General features: G+C 45.1%; 1 protein-coding gene across 1 annotated transcript in view; it reads left to right on the top strand.

Moving 5' to 3' along the window:
- The window catches only part of STING1 (stimulator of interferon response cGAMP interactor 1), a 249,506-nt gene that overhangs the window by 9,104 nt on the left and 219,953 nt on the right, over positions 1–20,449 (top strand). The window lies entirely within an intron of this gene.

Here is a 20,449-nt window from a genome sequence, read left to right as displayed (position 1 = left end):
GAGAGGAGGGAGTTCCCTCTGCACGGAAGTTGTTCTGTGCACCCGCCTGCGATTTTGATACCCTCCGAGGGTGCGGAGGGACAATCTAGTAAAATAAGTGAAATTTCAAAGTCAGAACGAAACATTTGTAAGTAATTTGGTGCAGTCTGTAGGCATGAATGAACGAGGGCCCGGCGTCCTTTCAACAAAGCGCAGACACACACACACCTGCCCAGGTGTCACTTGAGAACGAACAGAGGCTGCACCAGAGAGTGAAAAGGACATGTTGGTGCCGCACAGATAAAGAACGCATGGTGACGTCAGGAGCACCTTTATGCTTCTTTGAGCTGCTCCCAAGTACTTGAAATCTCACCCGAAGCGTTTCCACAAACAGCACTAGCCCCTGCGAGAACCTTATCGGCAATAACATGTTGACAGCAGAAGAGTGAAAGCTAAAGTCACGGATTCCAAGCAAGGACCACCCTGCATAGATCGCAGCAGCGCAAGCTCCCCTAGCACAAATAACTGTCACAGGACAGTAGATTGCAGTGACTTTGTAGCATTCTCTGAAAATAAGAAAGATGGTACAACACAGGCAGTGTACACTCACACAAACCCCGAGAACTCGTTCAAAATGTGTATTTATTTGTAGTTACGTTTATTTAATGTGTATTTTGCACTTATGCCAAGAGATCAGCTGCAAAGCACGTACATACAAACATATATTAAACACAAAACAGACAAACTTAAAACAGAGTCGCGCAATACAGCATAAAACACAGCCGATGCAGCCTCAATATACACTACAGCAGTATAGCAGAACATGCTTCAAAAACATACACAGAAGTGTATCAGCACAACATTTGTAGCGTGGTGGATTACTTCTTATACACAGCAGGTATAGACTGTGCAATAGCGTGGATAACTACACACACACACACACACACACACACGCACACACACACACACACACACACACCCGCCCCCCCCCACCCACACCAGGTATAGAATGTGAAGCAGCAGCTCAAGCTTCTATAACATACACAGAAGTGCATCAGCACAAAAGCTGCAGCGTGTATTACTTCCCACCCACAACAGGTATAGAATGTGCAGCACCAGTGAAAGCTTCGATAATATAAACCACCCACAACAGGTATAGAATGTGCAGCACCAGTGAAAGCTTCGATAATATAAACAAAAATGTATCAGCACAAAAGCTGCAGCGTGGGTTACTTCCCACACACAACAGGTGTAGAATGTGCGGCCATGGTGCAAGCTTCTATAACATGAACAGAAGTGTACCAGCACTAAAGCTGCAGCGTAGATTACTTACCACACATGACAGCTATGGAATGTTCATAAGCAGTGCACGCTTTCCACACAAGCATAAAGTAATAACAGCACATAGTGCAGCAGTGCAAGCTGGATCACATAGAAGGCAGAGTACACATGGAGAGCAAAAACAAGGCCAACAGGGGTGCAAGTGTAGCCAAAATAAAAATAACACGCACACCACAGAAAGCATCAATGGAAGATTCGCGAACACCAAACAGGTATCACGCTGACCCGATCAATAGCAGTGTACACGACTATGATTGAATGGGCCCTAGCAAAGTGCAAAATTTCTCTAATGAAAACAGGTGCAGCGTGGCATCAGTAATGCAAACATCTGAGCAACACAAGTGATAAGGTAGTAGAAAAGCAATTAGAAGAAAGCGTCACGATTTTAACCATTGGAATTTTGAGAATCCTAGTGTGCAGCGCATTGGTTTTTACTGTTTTAGTAAAAACACAAGTAGTGAGTGGCCCATATTTTCTTATTACAATTATTCAGCAACCAGCGCTTCAATATCAAGCTTTATATGTATGTCATATGTTGAGATTATGCATTAGTCCACTATACATCGGACAGGTCATCCTTAGTATGGTTTTTGCACAATGAGAACAAGAAGGTTTGGCACTGACTTTCACAAACAATGCTGTTGCAAGAAAAAATTATTGATGATCCAAACTCGAAAACAGAAGGCTTCATCAGGCGTGTTCAAGCATCCCTTTGGTACTGGCTGGCTGGGGAACAGATTGGCCTATTGGCTGTTTAAACGTTTGCCAGTTTCTGAAGATTTAGCATATATTTAAATATCATTCGGCATCGCGAGGGCTTGGATGAGCCAAAAGGGGTTGATAAATCTAAAGTTTTTCCAAAAAGGTGTACACCTTAGTTGGACAGTGGACCCAAAAGCACTAGCACCAATCTTCTCGTTTATACAAACCAGTATATGTTTATGAACCAAAAATATGTAATCCGTGTGCCAGTTCCAAAAGGTGTGTCCAGTCCAACCACACCACCCTTACAGCAGGGTAAACTGAAATGATTTCCAAATTTGGAACTGCACCACTTGCTCAATAAGTTCAATAAATAATTTATCAGTTAAAGTCCTTATTAAGACGCTGAATCTTGGTGTGCATTCAAATTTTAATTTCATTAGGATTATATACCACAGCCAGCCAACACGTTTCGTTCTGTATAACAGAACCATCAAATCTAGCAAGACAAGTATAGAATTTCTGGATATCCTCTTTTACATTGAAGAGGGTAAGATACAGAGTACATTGTACCGCAAGATTACATCTTGTAATAGTACATTGCACGCTTCCAGTGCACACCCCAATCCGGTTATTAAAAATATCCCGTTTGGGGAAATGGTGCGGGTACGTCGAAATTGCAGCACAGAAGAAAAATTCAGAGAAAACATCAACAATGTCAAAAACAGATTTAGAGGAAGAGGGTATGATGAGGTGGTGTTATGTAAGGCTGACAATAAAATCCAATTATGCTTTCCATAATTACCTTTCATACGAGAGTGCAGCGATAGCATTTCCCAAGAGAGGCGCACCAGGCCGTTTCTTTCCACTGAGGAATGTGGGTGGGGCTGTGCGGGCCATGAGACGAGGTGCATACTCTGCATCGCTGCCCCGTTCCTCAGCATTTCCAGAGGTTTAATGCGCTTAGAACGGTGGTTTCCGCATCAGAGGCGGAGTGGCTCGTACCAGCGGTATCAAGTTCTCACAAGAGACGGCTGACGTCTTTGATGCAGAAGGCAATGTTTTAAACTGAAAAACTTTGGATTTCCCCGTGGGAGAAGCAAATAAATCCGACGTGGACAGTGACACTGGTCAGGCTGAGACTGCAGACAATGAGAGCGGGAGATTTCCCCAACTAAAATAAGTTAATTTCCCTGGTGTAGAGTTGGGGCTAAGACTGTTGCATGCAATGCTTATGAATAAAGTAGGATGATAACAATATGACAAAGGCGCTGGCATGAGACAAACATTTAACAAGAAGAGGGAGGGTGAGAGCAGGGAGGGGCGAGTCAGAGGGCGGGAGAAAAGGGATACAAGAGAAGTTTGGTGCTGCGCCGGAGCTTGTCTTTATGGGTCCATTTGTTTGAAACACATGGCCCCATAAAGATAAGAATCCTTTTGCGACGGGAGGAAGTCATGTGAGCCCGTCCAAGTGGGACGGCTCAAAAAGAGAAAAGAACACGTCACAAAGAGCTCTTTCCCAATGGTTGGCCATAGTTTAGCATAAACGGCGACGCCAGCCAATGGGAAAGAGGGGCGGGCTTAAAGCCCGATACTGAAGCTCCCTCAAAAACATTACATTTTGCCAGCGAGACTGCGCATGTGTGCAGCCCACGCTAGCTAAGACCTAAAAAAGCGTCCAGTGAGTCGGATAGTGCTATCACGTGACCAGAGTGCAATGCTGGAACCCAGCCCGCCTAAGCAATTGTCTACAGCAGTAGATTCATTTCTAGATGTGTCTACACTGCTAGCCCTTGAAAGGTGGAAACAGAAGCGTTCTGGTTTATTTTGCAGATTTATATAGCGCGAACTCGACCCGAAGGTATTGAAGTGCTTACATGAGCACCAGTGACGTTACACGAGGACACATTCATTTTTGTTTGGCACGGGGAGAGTTTAGTGATTTACCCAGAATCACAGAATGCTGAGCCAAGGCCGAGGCTCGAACCTGCCTTTCGAGCTACAAACTCGACAGATCTGGCCGTAAGGATACACTCTCTTTAATTTTTTCTTTAATTCTATGCCCTGTTACATGTTTTAGCCATATAGAAACTCTCACTTGAAGTGAGGTGAGCAAGTGGGCAAAGGGAGGTGCCCCATTGTATACTGTAGGGGGAGGAAACATATTTAAGATAGACCAATGGATGAAGCTTACTGTCGAAATCCACTATGTCTATATAATAAGTATGATTATTTTTCTCCCAAAAACAATAGCCTGGAGAGAAAACGAAAGGTGTCTCAGAGGCCAGACATAACAAGCATTGGCATAGCCAGTAGGTCTCGCTTTTGTGACCTTCTAAGCGATTAGCTGTGCAGCACATTATCCTGGGCACTGTGCCGCCCTAACCAAAGCCAAATGTAGTTAATATGTAGATCAACACCAGACACTTAATTGCTTTATCACACAATGAGCGTGTATTCCGTATGGTTAATAAGGGAATCTTTTAGAACGTAATTACAATACATCGTGAAGCCACATAAACACGCTTAACCCATTGCAACTGCAAAGCCACTTCAAGTTGCCCAGCACATTACCATTCTGTTTGTATGGCATTGGATGCTTTGTATCCACTAATGCTTTATGAGCATATATCAAGGTTTGCAGTCCTGTCGCTGCTTTACACATCCGTGCTCACACAATCACAAAAAACAACCACAGTTGATATGTTCATAGTTAACAGTGGCCAATGCAACACAGCTTTTTACAGTGCATCCTACAATGCAGCACTTGTCATATATAATATAAATAAAGGTCAAGTACTTCACATCTAGGTAATGTCAAATAACGTTCTTTTTATTCAGAAAGACCTCACAACTTGTGAATTTTTCATGAAAATTGTTCAAAAACTTTTTTTACTTTTTTTTAAAGGTAACACTGACCCAAGTAACACGCAAGAGTGTACATATTTCCATCAGTTATGAGCATATCTCAATATACTGTTTTAACTGCGCATGTTACATACACAACAGTAGGGCAAGAAAATAAAAATAAAGAAAGGTAGCAGAAAGAAAGTAATAAGTGAAAAGGGACTATTGAAAAACAAAATACGCGCCCACAACTTCGGGGCAACCACAATAGTAATTTCAATTTTATTACTAACAGGTAGCTCCCTATCACTATATTAGGAAATGTGAGCGGTGCCCCCCTCAGCGCGTCACTCACCTCCCAAGGAAACATGCAAGGTGGGAGAACACCAACAGGAGGCTTGCCACCTCTAAGACCCTACACACTTGTATCCGTGCAGAGGGACCAGTTGGGGCAACGCTAGGACAAAAGACAAGTGGGCACCGAAAATGCAATGCAAACATTCCAGAGCTAAGGAACAAGTTTGTGGAACAACAATGTGGAAATGACCTTCCTTCACATGGGGACAGGTGGAGCACAAAGAATATAAGGAGACAAAACCGAGTACCGGGTACAGCCTTGGGCAGCATAAAAGTATGGATCACACATATACCCCTGAGCAGGACGAGCGTGGTTCAGGTGGATGGGGGCAAATTTAAAGTCTAGAGACAGGGGGCATAGTCGGGGTAAACCCAAAACAGGGGATGAGCTGGGGACATGAAGGGAACGCTTGAGTATGACAGTCAGGAGGGGGCATGGAGCCATATGTAAGACAGACAGCCTGCCATCCATCCACAGGGTCACTCGCCCTCCGTAGGGCGGCCCTCGCCCCAAACACCGCAGTCCGCAGCATGGTCCAGCATGGTGCAGGTGTGTGTCACTAAGACACCTCTCCAATCACTTCCGGGAACTGACCTCGCTGATCAAAGATAGAGGAAGGACACATGCTCATCATAGCCGGAGAGCGAGCATGGGCAACAGACACAGATGAAGGACACAAGCTAATCATAGCCGGGGATCAAGCAATGGTCATAGACACAGAGGAGGGACAAAGGCTGGTCAAACCTGGAGAGCAAGCACGACTCACAGACATAGAAGAAGGACACAAGCTGATCACAACCAGAGAGCAAGCACATCTCATTGATACTGAGGAAAGACACTCGCTGTTTCCAGAGGGAAGAAGGCCACAGTTGCAGAAATAGAAGTAGGACTCACTCATCTGGTAGACTGTCCGCGAGACACGATCTGTGGTGGGGGAGGGGGAGGAGCTTTGAAGCACGAGATCAATCAATCAATCAATCAGTGACATTTATAGAGCGCACTACTTACCCGTTGGGTCTCAAGGCGCTTAGGGGCGGGGGGGTGCCGTTAATGCTCGAACAGCCAGGTCTTGAGCTTCTTCCTGAAGGAGAGGTGGTCTTGGGTCAGGCGCAGGTCGGCCGGGAGGGAGTTCCAGGTCTTGGCGGCCAGGTAGGAGAAGGACCTTCCTCCTGTTGTCGCTCTACGGATGCGTGGGACGGTGGCGAGAGCGCGGCTGGCTGAGCGGAGGTGACGTTTGGGAGCGTAGAAGTTGATTCGGGTGTTGAGGTAGCTCGGGCCTTGATCGTGTAGGGCTTTGTGTGCGTGGGTGAGGAGACGGAAGGTGATTCTTTTGTTGACGGGGAGCCAATGAAGGTCTCTTAGGTGTCCGGAGATGTGGCTGTTTCGTGGGATGTCGAGGATGAGTCTGGCTGAGGCGTTCTGGATCCGCTGGAGTCTCTTCTGGAGCTTGGCGGTGGTTCTGGCATAGAGGGCGTTGCCGTAGTCCAGTCGGCTGGTGACGAGGGCCTGGGTGACGGTCTTCCTGGTCTCCGTGGGGATCCACCAGAAGATCTTCCGTAGCATGCGCAGGATGTTGAAGCAGGCGAAGCGAGGCGCGTGCGTTTGTGCGTGTAACCGCACGCTCAATGCCTCACAAAAAGCTGTGGTCGGCTTTGTGGAAACCCACTAACTAAAAGTCTCGCCAGAGCAACGCATGCGCTGGCTCAGGCGAGACCTAAAAATGAGGTAAAATGATTTGCTGAAGCTGCTGTCCATGAACTACAAAATAGATGCTGTTTTGATGTCCTACCCCCTCAAATTCTGCAACAGATTAGCACAGAAACGTTTAGCTCAACGCTTATAATTCCTCACAGCATTTAGTGACTATTTTCGGAGGCATTCCACCCCGTAGCGAGACACACAGCATTTGAAGATCGGGAAAGGGGGCGGTTTGTTGGGCTTTCCACAGTTTTATCATTGGAAGCACCGTTGCAACATTTTTCAAGCTGTATCGAGTGAACTTGAAAACATTACAATTCAGCAATTATTACCCGAAATTGAAGCAAAGGCTCCTTGAAGCATTTCTCTAAATATTTGCAGACAGGTGCTGTGACGGGACGAAGAAAGGTCTACTATAATCGAACAGTCTAGCTTTGAGCAGTGGTCCCCTTTGTCTCTCTGACTCAGATATCGAGGTTACGGAGTACTGAATATACTGAGCACCAAGTGGAAATACTGGCGTGAAGGTACTTACAAGCCCCGAAAACACAGACTATTTATATTGTGATTGGGACGTATGTTATTTCCTGAAGAAGGTGTTGGCCGCTCATCTATAGGCCCACCGAAACGCGTTGATGCTTTGTGAAGAGGATACTATTTAAAATCTGTTGAGACAATTGTACTGTATGATTATTATTGAGTCTTTACCCATTGTGGACACAATTGAATACTGACTTGATTTAGTAGTCTCCTCCAGAATCATGAACTAGTGTTCTTTTCTCTTGTTCCCAATTTACTGTCCTATGTAACCAATACTTTGTTTTTTTATTCTTATGTTTTTTATTTCTATGCTTTTAATGAGCTATGTATGGTGCTTTTTATTTAATTGAAGCATAATTGTGTATGTATTTTAATAAAATAGATTACTATTTTTGGTACAGATATTTGTGTATCATGTCCTCTCTCTCAGCACTGGTGTAAGGTAGTGTGCAAGTTTTGTATGGTTGGTGTAATAGTAGCCACAGGGGCACTTTTCTCCTGACTTAAGTTCTGTGACGGTGAACCGGACAGGCCGAGCCGCAGCCCAAGGGTTCTGAGCCCAAAAATGACGGTAGGTGGAACTCGCTGTCACTCCCAGGCCTCTGTGACATTTCGGAGTCACATGTGACACATACATTAATCTCACTTCCCGAAATATGTGTACAGCACTGTCAGATGGCAGTGTCAGCACATGTTCAAGACAGCAGTGTGTGGTCCCCGAGTCGAGAGAGTAATTTCAGGTTACCATTTAAACCAGACATTAATGTTCAGCAGTGTTTGAGGTTAGGCTATTTAGCATACAATGGCGTAAGGTAGCAAAGATAGTCCAAGCTTAAAGGTTCCCGAGGTTGTGACTCCAGGAAGTTACCGTAATCTTACAGTATTTACATTTTTTCAGGTACTTGTCTGTAATTTTGTTGAACTTTTTTCCATGCCTAGAGGGAGGAGGAATAGAAACCAAACCTGTCGCGTGACCTACGCCTCCATTGTTCCTTCTGAGCTCCAGTCTGTCATTGCTGCTGTATTTAATTACCTGCGGAGCTTGTTGTCTGCTACGGGGATCTAAGGCAATGGTCTTCAAACTTTTTGATGTCGAGACTCCTTGTCAAACTTTTTAGGTGTAAGGACCCCCTTCTGACAAAATTTTCTAGAAACTGGTTCTTCTCGTCATCAACATATATCGATAACTATAAATGCCCCTCTTATACCTGCCATCTTCTGGCATGTTTCTCCTGGTTTATTCCTTTCTGACCTAGTTTTCACTCTTTTTTTACTGGTTCAGTGTCTCTGCACACTTCCTCATTGCTGTTCACTATTAAAGTGCAGGTGGTCCTATTCTAAATTGTATTATGGATTGGTGTTTCTATGATTGGCATGTTTGACTTACTGGTAAGTCCCTAGTAAAGTGCACTGAGGGTGCCAGTACCTGTAAATCAAATGGTGCTGGTGGTCCTGCAATACTGATTGTGCCACTCCTCCAAGCAGCCCTTAAAAGGGGTTACCAGGCCTGCCACTGCAGTGACTGCGTGAAGTTTGTAACTGCCATGTCGACCTAGCAAGTGCACCCACTTGCCAAGCCCTAATCTTCACTTTTCTTACATGTAAGTCACCCCTAAGGTAGGCCCAAGGTACCCCTGTGGGCAGGGTGCTGTGTATGTTATAGGAAAGAGTAGAAGATAAAAGAGGTACGGTGTGGGTGGCAAGTTGGCCACCTGGTGAGTACTCCGAGTGGTGGGGGGGTGGGGAATACCTCCTTTCGGAACTAAGACCCTCACACACCCAGCAAGCTAGGTATCATGCTTCATCATATGGGTATGCTGTTCGTCGAGCCGGCGCTGCAATGCTCGATGGGCACCCATAAAGGGGCTCTTTATCGTAGCTCTTTTGTTCCTTGCCATATTGGTGCCGTAGGTGTGAGGAGCCTGGTAAGATGTAGATGTGGTGTGTGGGTTAAAACAGGTAAGGGAATCCTCTATAATTATTTTTATTCTGGAGAGTTCACAACCTGATTAAAAAGTAAAAAGAAGAAGGGCGACTATTTTGTTTTAATCTGACAAACATTACGCTCTACCCCTTAGTGGTCAACATGTTTCTCGCCTATAAAATGTCATTAATAGATCAGTTTGCAATTCCTCAGGACCTAGTGACTAAATGAAAACTATCTACAGTGTGTGGTGTGGTTCTACATACCACTTCTTCTCTCGGTAGGACGTTGCCCCGGAGAAAAGCAGCCAACCTAGAGTACAAACAAAAAGGATCAAAAAACCAAATAGAGATATTGGTACATGGTCCCATTATTCCAATGGGTGTGTTTCACCGTACACAACCTCTTTGAATCTATACAAGTGAGAAAGACAATGTGATTTCATGCATATTACATTCTAAGTGTGCCTTTATTTGTATTTAGAATATAAAAACCTCTGTGTAACCAGTTAGAGTAATTGAACATCATAGGGAGTGTGTATCGGCTCACCTCTTAAGGATTCGAGTGCTGCTTCATCAGACCGCAGCGGAGTATATGGTAGGCCTGGGCGGTAAATTCCATTCCGCTCGCTTACTTTGCGGAATTTGGGTAATTTTGCGTTTCCCGGAGAACGCCAAATTGCCCAAAATTCTGTGTTCCGCGACTTCGCGAAATTTGCTTGTTCGCATTCTCAAAATGCGTGTTCGTGAGATATTTCCTCCTGAGCACGCAAACAGTGATTGCGAACAGGTAAAAAGCATCGCGAACAAGCAATTCCGCATGTTTGCGGAATTTCTGCGTGTTCGCAGAGATTTTTTACCATTTTGCGGAGATTTGCATAACGCAATTTCGCAAATTACGCCCACCCCTAGTATATGGACACTCAACGTAGGGTCGCAGTTTATTAAAAGGAAAAAATAAACAACAAAATATGCTAGGTGTGGGCTTGTAGGCACAGCATTTAGTTGCTAAGGCCATGACTCTAGAGCATTAAAAGTGAAAGTGGGCATGGTTCAGTTTAAAGTGAGCCCGTATTCGTGAAATTGGTATCATTGACAAGGTTATTGAACAGACTCAAACGTGCCCCAGACCTGCCTGTGTAGCTGCTGGTGCCTTCACCATGCGCTCTAACATTATGCCAACCGTGCGGTGTGTTAAGAGCGCCTACAGCGCCCAAGCTATGTCTTATTGCAGAGCTCTACAGAACATCAGTCAGCGCACCCTTCCAAAAGACCAGCGGTAAATTGTTAGCAATTCCCAGCACCTCTTACCTCTCTTAAAAGCTTGTGACCAGGCATAGTCTCAACACGTACTCCATACTCACCGGCTCCCACTCAGAGCAGTCCAGCTCACCTACCCGCTGCGCTGCATCAGGAAGGAAAGGACAGGTTGCTGGTTCCTGTCTTAAATACCCTCTCCTGGTGCCTTTAAGCATAGTAAATCAGCCGCACCTGGTGTGTGGTGTGATGGTGTCGACATGACATCATCTACAGTGTAACCATGGAGGCTATCTTTAAATGTGGTGAAAGTCTATAGTTCTGGCTATTACCTTGATGTGGACTCGCATCAAGGGCTTCAAATTTGGCATTGAGTGGCGCGGTTTTATCAACAATGTGAACAATAATTTATACAGTGCAAAAGTGCTCGCGTCACTACGCTAAATTTGTGCATAAGTTGCTGGCGTCTGCCGATTCGGTGATTCGTATGTCGACCATCAAAGAGTGCAGTATTGTACTCTATTATTAGTTATTAGATATATTGTCCTAACATAGCCTAATCTCCATACCTGATTAGCCTGATGTCAATATCATGTGGCAGAGATGTATTAAGAGTTGAGAGACTAGCGTGGAGTCCTAAGCTGATATACTCATTTGTTAAAGTTGCAGACAATGGTTGTATATATCAGATTAATTAATGGTGCTCCAGGGAATGCGTCATTCAGGCCATCATTTGCTAAGTTAAGACGGAACACCCACCTTTGTTCAATACTGAACAAAGCAGTATGTGTTATTTGTTGGTGAGATTCTAGGATGACCCAGTGTAGATTCTCTGGGGGATGTCCGAGTTCAGAGAAGTGGGTGTATAGTTTGGTGGTAGTTTTATGGCAACGAATATAGCTCTTGTGCTCAGTGATTCTGACCTTAACGGGCCTCATGGGCATGACAACATACCTCTTGTCACAAGGGCAGGTCAGTATGTACACACACCGTGGGGTGTTACAGTTAATGTGTTTGATTAGCGCCCATGTAAATGTGTCTGATAGAACCAATTGTTTGGTGTGTCTTGTCTGTGGGCACACGGTACAAGTGCTGCAGGGATAGTGTCCTGTCACGGGTGGGAGATCCCACAGTTGCCTCTGGGTAGGGATGTTGCTCTTCTTGGGTCTAGTGTGCACCAACATATCTTTCAAATTGTTGGTACGTTTAAACTCAAACCTTGGTTCGGGTATTGACAGTGTACCGGTGTTCAGAATTGCCCAGTGTTTGTTCACTGCCTTCTTCATTAGCTTGGATCTAGGTGTGTGCGTGGTCACACAGGTCAAAGTGTCAGTTGGTTCCCTCTCATGTACCTCTAGGTGGCTTTCACGATTATTGTTTCTTGCTCGTTTCATGCAAGAGTGAACCTGTTTCTTAGGGTATTGTCTCTTCAGCAGATTGTCAGCCAGTATCTCTGCTTCAATTTTGTAGTCCTCTCTAGAACTACAATTTCTTCTAATTCTAAGAAATTGGCTGAAGGGAAGGTTATTTCTCAGTGTAGCAGATGATAGCTGCTGTACAGTAGCAAGCTGTTTCTGTCAGTAGGCTTTTTGTATAAGGATGTTGTTATTCTACCCTCTTGTAATCTGATGGTGAGAACTAGGAAGGCAGTGTTCGTGGCAGATATAGTGTGGTTGAATTTCAAGTGCTGTTTTTTTGTGTTAATCCACTCACAACATTCAGCGCATCTCTGTATGTCACCCTGCCAAAAGATGAGGATGTCATCTATGTACCTCTTCCACAGTCTCAGGTTAGCTCAGAAGGCGTTACTCACATGTTGAATGGTCTCTTGTTCAAACGCTGCCATATACAAACATGGAAATGCACCAGGGACATACTTATCCTCATTATTAATTCAGCAAAGAGGATAGCTGATGCCCTCCTTATTAGAATACGGGTTGCTGAAGGGGCCATAAAGACTACCATACATGGCACTGTATTTAAATCCAAATTGACAAATCAACCATGAGATTGCTGAGCACAAGGAATTTCTGATGAAGAAGAAGGTTAGCAAGCTTCAGAAGGATATAAGCAAATTTAACAAAGAAAAAATATACCCCTATCTGAAAGCAATTCTGAACACGGGTACACTGTCAAAACCCAAACCAAGGTTTGCGTTTAAACTTACCAACAATTTGAAAGATATGTTGGTGCACACTAGACCCAAGAAGAGCAACATCCCTAACCAGAGGCATCTGTGGGATCTCGTGACAGGACACTATCCCTGCGGCTCTTGTACAGTGTGCCCACAGACCAGACACACCAAACAATTGGTTCTATCAGACACATTTACATTGACGCTAATCAAACACACTAACTGTAACACCCCACGTTGTGTGTACAAGCTGAACTGCCCTTGTGAGAAGAGGTATGTTGGCATGACCATGAGGACCGTTAAGGTCAGAATCACTGAGCACATGAGCAATATTTGTTGCCATAAAACTACCACCAAACTATACACCCACTTCTCTGAACACGGACACCCCCCAGAGAGGAGTCTACGCTGGGTCATCCTAGAATCTCACCAACAAATAACACAGACTGCTTTGTTCAGGATTGAACAAAGGTGGGTGTTCCGTCTTGACTTAGCAAATGACGGCATGAATGACGCCATACCCTGGAGCACCATTAATTAATCTGATATATACAACCATTGTCCGCAACTTTAACAAATGAGTATATCAGCTTAGGACTCCACGCTAGTCTCTCAACTCTTAATACATCTGCCACATGATATTGACATCAGGCTAATCAGATATGGAGATTAGGCTATGTTAGGACGATATATCTAATAACTAACAATAGAGTACAATACTGCACTCTTTGATGGTCGACATACGAATCACCCAATCTGCAGACGCCAGGAACTTATGCACACATTTTGCACAGTGACACAAGCACTTTTGCACTGTATAAATTCTTGTTCACATTGTTGATAAAACCGCACCACTCAATGCCAAATTTGAAGCCCTTGATACGCGTCCACATCAAGGTAATAGCCAGAACTATAGACTTTCACCACATTCAAAGATGGCCTCCATGGTTACACTGTTGATGATGTCATGCCAACACCATCACACCACACACCAGGTGCGGCTGATTTACCATGCTTAAAGGCACCAGGAGAGGGTATTTAAGACATAAACTGGCAACCTGTCTTTTCCTTCCTGATGCAGCGCAGCGGGTAGGTGAGCCGGACTGTTCTGAGCAGAAGCAGGTGAGTATGGATTAAGCGTTGAGACTATGCCTGGTCACAAGCTTTTAAGAGAGGTAAGAGGTGCTGGGAATTGCTAACAAGTTACAGCTGGTCTTTTGGGAGGCTACGCTGACTCTGATGTTCTATAGAGCTCTGCACTAAGACATAGCTTGGGCGCTGTAGGCGCTCTTAACACACTGCACGATTGGCATAATGTCGGAGCGCATGGTGAAGGCACCAGCCGTTACGCAGGCAGGTCTGGAGCACTTTTGAGTCTGTTGAATAACCTTGCCAATGATACCAATTTCACGACTATGGGCTCACTTTAACCTAAACCATGCCCACTTTCACTTTTAATGCTCTAGAGTCATGGCCTTACCAACTAAACGTTGTACCTACAAGCCCACACCCAGCATATTTTGTTGTTTGTTTTTTCCTTTTAATAAACAGCGACACTACGTTGAGTGTCCATATACTCCACTGCAGTCTGATGAAGCCGCACTTGAATCCTTAACCCCTTCGATGCTTGTGACGGAACCATTCCGTCATCAGTCACGGCTGAGCTGTGCTGATGACGGAATGGTTCCGTCATGACCACACCCTGTTCTGGAATGTCCAGCACAGGGGAAAAATTCAAGTAGCAGCCAAGGTGTTAAGAGGTGTGCTGATACACACTCACCAGGATGTTCAATTACTTTAACTGGTTACACAGAGGTTTTTATATTCTAAATACAAATTAAGGCACACTTAGAATGTGATATGCATGAAATCACGTTGTTTTTGGAGGGAGAGCAGTAGAAAAAGAAATAGGGGGGACAGGAGGAAGAAGAGAGTAAAGGAAGAAATGAAACATACTAATTAGGAGAGGCTTAAATGGACAGGTGCTCTCCGGTACGGAGTATCTGCACTTCTTCAATTTGAAAGGGAGTGTATGTGCACTTGTCAGCGCTGCTGCATGTCTCATCTGCAGGAAATATTATTAAACAAGCATTTGCAATGCAATAGGTCTCGCAGTTACATGAGTTTGAGCTATTGGCATTGTAAATGACAATGCCTTTTATTTATGTTTTAGTTTTTAGAACCTAAGTCTAAGGCATTGTCATTTACAATGCCAATAGGTTAAACTCTTGTTAATGCGAGACCTATTGCATTCCAAATGCTTGTTTTGTTTATGAAGTTTTATATAGTACGAACTAGACCCGAAGGTATCGGAGCGCTTTATATGAGCATCATTTGCGTTTCAACCAGACAGATTCATTTGCAAAATGGTAGCTGCACACATAAAGTTGAAAAAAAGTGAAAGTACAAATGTATTGTACTGTTGGAAAAAAAAACGATAAATCGCTACTGGAGGCTTGTAGGAGCAGTTCTGCATGTCAGTCATATCTTTTGTGGTGGGTGCAGTCTGTGTGCTGAACTACAGTACGCGGGGTGGGGAGAAATAAATCGATGCTGCTTTAGATGCACTCTAGGTGTTGGAAACGGATGATACTACAAACTCTTTTTCGGGCAGAGTCGATGTCTGGTGAAGCAGCATCGCTGCAGAGCTTTTGATTACCTCTTGGTGCTCCTATGGAAGACTGGGAAGTTCTACAAGCTCCTGACCAGTGGCACAACTGTCTCTAAAACTATCACGCAGTGAACGACTTTGCTGGTTCTCACAGCCAATCGCAAACCCACACTTTGACTCAGCGTATACTGACCCAATGAACAAAAAACAATTCTGTCCCTAGTTGTAGTTACACAGCCTCTCTACAGTGACCTCGTTTTGCCACAACCAATACATTGTATCCTTATACCTTACTGTGGCACCTCTACTTCTGGCTTCTGCTGCCGAGTAGTGGGGGCGGATCAGGGGGTGTCATGTGTAAGCCGGGGACGCAGCAGTGCTGTAAGGCACAGAGCGCGTCCGATACGAAAGAAGTGAAAGTACGGATGCCGCGCTGTTAAAAAGTATGAAATCAATGTTTGTAAGTTCTTTTTGGTGATGTGCGCATAAGAAAACAAAAGTGTGGCCACCACTTTACATATTTAGCATGGTGTGCACACTAATATTAAAGTGAAAGCAGGCCTGACCTGCTGTCAACGATAAAAAACAATAAACAAAAGAAAAGCACGTTCGCCATTATCTCATCTGAGGCGGCTGCTTAAATAAAACCAGACCTAACAAAAAAAAGTACTGGCACAGACGACGGAACACGGTTGGGACGGGTAGAGTAGAGAGGGTAGTGTACTGTTAGGGTCGGTGGGCTAGGAGCCAGGTGTCCAGAGGGAGGTAACTGGTTATGATTGGACGCAGCGGCAGAGCCTTGGGTGCAAGGAAGGTAAGAGGCTGGAACAGCAAAGCCAAGTGGGTGGAGGGACTAAAGTGATTGAAACTATGGACGCAAAGCCTAGCGCGTGCGTCTGTGTGCGCGGTGGGGGGTTCAGGGTTACAGGCATCAGAGCCTGGTATGCACAGATATACAGTGCAAGGCTACAGAGCAGACTGGTGAAGCTGATAAGACGTGTGGCACTGGGGAAGCGGAAGTGGTGAGCGGGCACGATGCTGTTTTTAAACAAGCCCGTCAGAGGTCCGTGAACTCTGCTGCTTCCGTCTTTATTCTGCTGCACAATAAACATTGACGCGCGAGGAGCAAGGGGCGAGGCTGCGACTGAAAAAAGAATGTTGCCGCCGTGTGCTGCCTGTGTAGGCATGAAGGCACCGCGAAAACGTGCAGACAAAAAACAGCGAGTTAAGTAGCAAACAGTGAGCTAACTAACTTCTACAATACCGGCGTGGTCTGCGGCTTGCGCACTCCGTCGTGAAAGTGAAAGCGTGGGAGAGCGCGAGAACAGACGTGCACGTTCACCGCCTATGTCTGCTTAAGCGCGCGCTCACAACCATTGTCTGCAATGGGTTTTTAGGCTCGTGCACATCTACTGTCCCACTTCGCAGCCTACACAGCGACAATAAGACTCGCTTCGCGAGCAGCGCTGTGCGCTGCATCATGAGGCAAGACCTAAAAACAGTACCCTGCACTGATTCCTGAAAACAGTAGATAGGTTTGGGTACACCATTAGCCTAAGTTCTATCATGCCTAGGCATGCTGGTTTCCCTGCATACCTTACAAAGCTGTTGAGGTTGCAGTCGGATATCAACCTATGAGCATGCCCCCCCTCAGCATCCAGTCCTTAGGAATGCCGCCCCTCACTAATTACGGCATCCTTTTAAAATTTGTCTCCTATGGTTTATGGGTGGTGAGGGGGCACTCCTGGCAGCTCTTATGTTGCTACTTTGGAACATTGACAACACACGTTTTACCGGAGCGTAAGGAAGGCAAGCCAGTGCAACATTTTCCTCTTCCTTCCAACTCAGGTCCATGCAAGGCAGGGTGTTATTGCAGCTGTAATCACTACATATAACTCTGCAGCTTTCAGAGAATGGAAAGTTTCCAGTTTTATTGTTTTGTTAATGCTACTAATGCCAAAATGTAGTTCTGAATAAAATCTAGGTGTGGGGCACCCATTTGTTAGCATTACCATTCAAACAGTTAGCTGTTTAGCCCCTAAGCCATAGTCTAAGGGATTAGTGCATTTAAATTGGCATACAATCAGGCCTGGCTTATACGTAACATGTATATACTATTGGGAAAGCCCTGCCACACAAAACATAGGTGGAAGATGAGGTGCACAATGCATTTTCCCAAATATGAAAACGGTGTCCTGGTCCAGTTAGCTTAACAGTCACTTTTTATAATTCTTTTCAGGGTTCAGTGCCCAATGCATTTAACACTTTCCAACAGTCAGGGTCAATTACTGACAGCTTGATGAAATTTACATTATCCCTTCTGCCGAAACCGGAAGGAGGCATTGAGTCCTATACCGCATGTGTCCTTTATGATTGTAAAACCACGATCCCGATTTTTAGTGTGCTCTTAGAAGGTACATGCCCACTGTAGTATCACTAAATCCATCAGGTTTAATTAAGGAAAGACACACAGGCGATAGATACTGTTAGAGTAGCACACTTTTCCTTGCGGGATGACCCTCCAATGATTCTTCTGTCACTAGATGCTGAGAATGCAATCAAAATAGTTGACAGTGAGACGGCGAGGGGGGTCTCTTCAAAAGATGTTACAGAAGTCCAGCCTGGGTCCAAAAATCCAGATATGCATTTGTTCAAATTTAATGCCCCCCTGTATGAATACCAGTTTATTTGCAACTGGCACACTCCATTGTGCTCTCAAAGGTCATTAAACAGAGTTGCTGCGTTTCCCCACTATTGTTTGACCATACAATGGAGCCCTTAGTATAAAAAATTAAATGCCAATGTGTTCATCAAGGGAGGACATATACCGACTGGTCACAATAAAGTTGGCCTCTTCACTGACACATTCCTAGAAATCCCGTATAAAGACCTAAACAGATGGGAAAAACTGGAGATATCATGGTTCTGGAGCAAGGAATGAGAGACGTTGCAGAATGGATGAAGCTCAGCCGTCTGAAACTGAACTCAGACAAGACGGAAGTCCTCATCCTCGGACCATCTCCCTCCACCTGGGACGACGCCTGGTGGCCGCCTGCCGTGGGCAGCGCACCCAAACCAACAGACAACGCACGCAACCTGGGCTTCATCCTGGACTCCTCCCTCACGATGACCAAGCAAGTGAACGCCGTCTCATCATCCTGTTTCAACACCCTACGCATGCTCCGAAAGATCTTCCAATGGATCCCCACCGAATCCAGGAAGACGGTCACCCAGGCCCTCGTCACCAGCCGTCTGGACTATGGGAACACCCTCTACGCTGGAACCACAGCCAAACTCCAGAAAAGACTCCAGCGCATCCGGAACGCCTCAGCACGACTCATCCTGGGCATCCCTCGCCGCAGCCACTTCTCTACCCACCTGAAAGACCTTCACTGGCTCCCCGTCAACAAGAGGATCACGTTCAGACTCCTCACCCACGCACACAAGGCTCTCCACGACATGGGCCCGAAGTACCTCAACAGCCTCCTCACATTCTACACACCCACCCGCCAGCTCTGATCCGCCAGCCTCGCCCTCGCCTCCGTCCCACGGTTTCGGGAAAACACCATCGGAGGAAGAGCCTTCTTCTACCTGGCAGCCAAAACATGGAACTCCCTCCCCACTCACATACGGCTGACCCAGGACCATCTCTCCTTCAGGAAACAACTCCTGAACCCCCTCCCTCAGCGCCTTGAGACCCTCACGGGTGAGCAGCACGCTATACAAATTCTTGTGATTGATTGATTGAACTGTGTGAAGATAAATTTTACGCCACAGAGTCTACATGGTGTGCAGACCTTTCCTGTTGTCTTTTCATAGATATCCTTGAGACCCTTCACCATAAAATTATAACCTTTATTTGATTCAGTAAATCTCTGAGTTACCAGCTCAGTTCTCTGTAAGTCCATATGTTGTTAGGAACTAAGATTTCCTTATGTGGACATATTTACTAATTTTTAGTAACCCAACTGAAACCGTAGGTGGGTCATCTATTGGGAAACGTAGCTTCCCTGTAGAACTGGAACATTCTACATTCCCACTGGGACATGCCTGCCTATCTGCAAAATATCACAAGCGCAATGTGTCCCTTCCCAAATGTTCCAGGACAGCACCATATTACTTGACACCGGTTGCCTGGTCTAACGGCATCATCTTTCACCTCTGCACTGTCACTCATTTGTTAGCAACCCTGACCTGCTGCCTGAGGTTTGAGGTAAATGATTTTGTAGATGGTCACCCAATAACCCCTCATGTCTGCATGACCTGCATATATAGGACCAACATAACAAACTGAGTGTTGCGCAAGCATGGCTTAACAGATGCAAGGGATACACTGATAACTTTTACATTGTGCAACTTTTAAACTCGGGTAAGCAAAACAAAGTGCAAAAGGGGAGAACATAGATATTATCACCATTGAAAAGATCATTTTGTGCAAAGCACTCCAACTAGTTGAAACCCATGAGAACACTTTTATACATTGAACTCGTCCTTTGGGAAAAGGTAGAGCAATCTCAGAAGAATTGGAGATAAAGAGCTGTGATATCCTCTGTTCTCAGTTCAAAGCACACACATATAAACTTTGCTGCTGGTGATGCCAAGCTCCAGTTAAACCCAAGGCCATGTTTGGAATTTCTGATGCCTGTTAGAGGGTACATGATCAGCCTGGTGATATGTACCACACTTAATGGACCTGTGAGCCCATTAAAATGTTGTTATCTAGAAAATGGTCCATTCCAGAGTCAGGAACGTCACAAATATACATGTTCTCTATGACTCCCAGGTAGTTGTGTTATGGGGCATGGGAGAAGATAATATTTAATCCTTAAGATCAACAACAGGAAATGGGAGGTCTGACATCCCAATCACTCTTAGCTGTTTGCTGCACAACTTAACCCCCACCACTTTCCTTGTGGTGGAGCCCCATCTGGAATATTATTGCCCTGGAGAAGCTCAATGCAATTGTACCGAATGTAGAATATAGTAGACAAAATCAATTAAAATATAGTGCTTTTCTATACATATTCAAAAACAATCTATGTGTTTGTAGACATGTTTA

Source organism: Lissotriton vulgaris, chromosome 7 (assembly GCF_964263255.1).
Source record: "Lissotriton vulgaris chromosome 7, aLisVul1.2, whole genome shotgun sequence".
NCBI classification, from domain to species: domain Eukaryota; kingdom Metazoa; phylum Chordata; class Amphibia; order Caudata; family Salamandridae; genus Lissotriton; species Lissotriton vulgaris.
The sequence above is the reverse complement of the archived record's forward strand: the minus strand, read 5'-3'. Positions and strand labels throughout refer to the sequence as shown.